This window comes from Panthera uncia, assembly GCF_023721935.1.
Source record: "Panthera uncia isolate 11264 chromosome A3 unlocalized genomic scaffold, Puncia_PCG_1.0 HiC_scaffold_11, whole genome shotgun sequence".
Taxonomy (NCBI): Eukaryota; Metazoa; Chordata; class Mammalia; order Carnivora; family Felidae; genus Panthera; species Panthera uncia.
Window position 1 is genome coordinate 51,626,193 of NW_026057578.1, and position 4,303 is coordinate 51,630,495.

Here is a 4,303-nt window from a genome sequence, read left to right on the forward strand (position 1 = left end):
ATTTGAATGTGATGTGTCTAGGTGTAGATTTCTTTGAGGTTATCCTACTTGGAGATTTTGAGATTTTTGGATGTGTATAGCCTATTTTTCCTTCCATAGGGGACATACTTCTTTCTGCTTTGCATGTCTTATTTTTAATTTTTGTTGTTGACAACTGGACATTTAAGATGATATAGCATCTCTGGGGAAGAGCCTCCAGACATTTCGTTGTAGCTTTTTGGTCTTGTTTTTGTTCTTGTTGCTATTTGTTTAGTGACTTTCCTCAACTAGTTTTGTGACATATGTATTCTTTGATATTTGCAGACATTGAATTCTCTGTTGTTAGGTTAGTGGTCAGCTAGGGTTATATGAAGATTTACTTTAATGCTGTTAGTGAATAGTTCTCACTTTGCCTATAGACTTGTATGTTTTGTTATAGGTATTCTTTCAACATTCCAGTCAGATGGTTTATAACTCTGCCTTAGCCTTCACTTCCTGTTTGTGCAGAGCCTCAAGTTCAGCCTGAGGTGGGAGATTTGGGCCTTCTTGTGTATTCTGGGGCATGTGGACAGCTCTGCACGTGCACGTGGCCTTCTATATCCCAAGAACATGTCAGAGCTCTTCAAAGTTACCCATGGACATCTCACTCCCCAGTTTTTACTTTTATTAAATTTCATCAGCGTCTTTTTAGTCTCAAGTGGTAACACCATTTTGGGCAGCTGCAATGCTAAATAATTGATAGATGCTCTGGTAGTATAGCTCATCACATTTACAGAGATCTAAATCAGGTAAAAATAAACACAGCCTTTGAGAATGAAGTTTTTAGGGTGCTGCCAGATTAAATAGTGAGCATTCTCTGGGGTGGGACTTTTTGGCGAGTTTCAAATGTCTTATGCCCCCTCTAATACTTGCTGAGATATTGGTTTTCCTGGAAGTTGCAAGTTCCTGTAGTTGTTAGGCAGCCAGTTTTAAAACTAGTTGGGAAGAGGAGGATAAGAACAGGATAAATTAAAATGCCAGAAAGCTCACTGGTCTTATTGAGATTTGATTGCCTTTTTTGAATAAAATCTCTTCAGATTGTTGCAAGCCTTGGATTAATTTACAAAGTTATGTAAAAGTTGATTTTAACAATTTTTCCCAGTGTTCTCTTTGTTTTTATGAAGGGGCAGATATTTGGAGGTCCTTAATTTATTATTCCAGAAGTGCTCCTGGCCTTTGTTCTGGAAGGATATTTTTGCTGCTTATAGATTTCTGGGTTAAGTTTTTAAAAAAAGAACTTTAAAGATATTGTTTCTTTGTGCTTTTACCTCCATAGTTTCTGAATAACAATAAGTGGACTTTTGAATTGTTGTTTCCCTGTTTGTAACATTCTTTAATTACGTTTTTCTTTATTTAGTTTTTGTTAACAGTTGATTATGATGTACCTAGGCATTTTTTTTTCAAATTTATCTTAATTATGTTTGGTTCAGATCCTGAAATTTGTAAATTTATATTGACACAAAATTTGGGAATTTTTGACCATTGTTTCTTACTATCTTTTTTGTTCTGTTTCACTATCTTTATCGTCTCTTTTGGGATTTCAAATGAATCTGTTAGGTTGAAAATTGTCCCACTAATGGTTCAGATTTTGCTAATTAAAACTTTTTTCCCCTCTCTTTTAACAGTGGATGGTTTCTATTTATCTGTCTTATTCTTCACTGAGTCTCTTCTCTGTCATATCCATTTCATTATTAAAGAGTTTAAAAAACTATCAGATACTGTAATTTTTAATGATAAAATTTCTGTTTGATTCTTTCTGTATCATTTAATCCTCTGTTGAAATCTATTTTTTTTTTCATTTCTTTGGAACATATTTTCTTCTTAATTCATTTATATAGTTATAATAGCTGGTATAATTTCTTGTCTGATAATTCCAACATCAGAATCATCTCAAGCTTTACTATTTTGGTTGTCTTTTCCTTTGGGATGGGTCACATATTCCTTGCTCATCCTGTTTAAGTAATTTTGGATTGAATTCCTGACTTTGTGAATGATATGTAATGCAAATATGGATTCTGTTATACTCTTTAAAAGATTTATAATTGTTTTAAGCAGGCAATTAATTTGATTAGACTCATACTGAACATGTAATGCCTGCAGGGATTGAAAGGAAGGGGGAATTTCATATCTTAGGCTAGCTATTTAAGCCTTAGCTGCAAGTTGCTTTCAGTCTATCACACATATCTGTGGCTTAAAGATCAGCCAGACTTAGTCTGAATTTATATACAGGTTTAGGAGCTCCTTGTTATTGGAAACTTAATCTTGTTCATGTCCAAGAATTTGTCTGTTGTCATTGTTAATGTGTGTGTGCACATAATTGTGTTCTGTTATCTCCCTTCTACTTGTAGAACTCAGATGCCCCTTGGCCTAGAAGCTCTGCTAAAGTCCAGGTCATGGAGTGGGGCTGGAACTTGAGCAATATGGATTTGCAGAATATCCCCTGTGAGCTCAGCAGCTTGGTCTGGGGTATAAAGGGGCAGGGGGATTTAGGTGAAATATAAGCAAGTTCACACTTTTAGTGTCTTAATCCCTGCTTTCCTTGAAGATACCCTTTATATAGTTGGCATCAGTATTTATAGCCTGGATATCATAGCATTGTGTTTATGAACACTCTAAATATAGGAAGCACAGTGACAATGGGCTTCTTGTTGGGTAAACACTGGTGATAGCTTGAATATGGAAAACCGGTGGATCTCTTGATGGTTCAAAAAAATGAAATTTCCAAGTACAAAGCCTGAAGGGGCCATGTCGAAGTAAAGAATATCTTCCTTTCTCTGCTTCTGCTCTTTTGCCATTTGGCTTGTTGCCAATACAAGAAACTTTGCCCACTCTAATTATGCAGTCGAGATCAATAATTGAAATAGATGTGCTACTGGTAATGTAATAAAGTTAATGACTGACTTAAATTATTCAGTATTGATCCTCAATTTCCTTACGTTTGACCATTTCCATATGAATGCTTGTTTCAAGAGAGTTAATACAGGCTCATAGCCAATTCTAGGATATAGCTTTACAAACACACATTGCATGTATATGCTATCTATGCATATGCACATCAAAAACATATATGTATTCATATGTGTGTCAGAAACATATATGTGTGTGTAATTTGTTTTTTCTAACAATACCTCAAAAAGGGTCTGATTATCGAAGAACAATAATCTGCCTCTCCCTGTCTTGAGATGCTTGTTACCTATAAGGATAGATGTTCCTGCATTTTTTTTGAGTCAGAAAAATAATCAGACTACATTCTTATAATGGAAATTCAGTGACAAGATTGAACAAGATGAAGATGTTGCTTGCTTTTGTGCTGATCTGACCACATGTAAGAATTTCTTCATAACATGATACAAAATGGGTGTGAGCAGACTAGATATTATTAGAAGAGAGAAACTGAGGTAGGGATAAAACCCAGTACCAAAAGTTTCTCTGGAATACACCTATAGTAAAAACTTCAGTCTATTACCTTGTTACAGCAAGATAGCACATAAACCATGGGCATCTCAGCAACAGGACTAATACATTGAATGGATTTGGTGTGTGCTGGGTGATTTGGGGGAAGCAAGGGTTGATTCTAGATTGGGTGTTGCAGGAATAACATGCAGTTTGATGATCAAGGTATCTTTTGAATTAAAAAAAAGTTTTATTGAGATATAATTCACATAATTTACAAATCACCCATGGAAAGTATACAATTCAATAGCTTTTAACATATTCACAGTGAACATACAAATGGACCATAGCCAAACCATATATAAACAAAACTTTGACCAACAGTCCGCAACAACCAGTCTAGGAAGTCAACCCATTATCTCCAGTAACTAGCCCAGGAAGCCAGCCTACTTTATCATATTTGTAGGAAATCAAACCACTATCTCTAGCAGACAGTGCAGAAAGCCCAACTTATAAATCTGCCCCAAATGACTAGGGCATAATTAGTAATTTACAGCAAACATGCATCCCTAACCATTCACATGGTATGCCCTATTTCTAGTTATCCCACCTATAGCTGCCCCATGCCAATAGCTTCCAACCAGGGCATATCATCCTTTCTTTTTCATTATTAAACTTTCCTATTTCTCTGACTACTTTTGAGTCTCTGCTAAACACTAGTGATAATGGCTGATTCTTGCTTTTTCAAGCTCAGAATAAGTAGGCTTTGTTTGTTGTTTGTTTTTTTAATGTTTATTTATTTTGAGGGAGAGAGAGACAGAGTGTGAGCAGGGGAGGGGCAGAGAGAGAGGGAGACAGAATCTGAAGGAGGCTCCAGGCTCTGAGTTAGCAC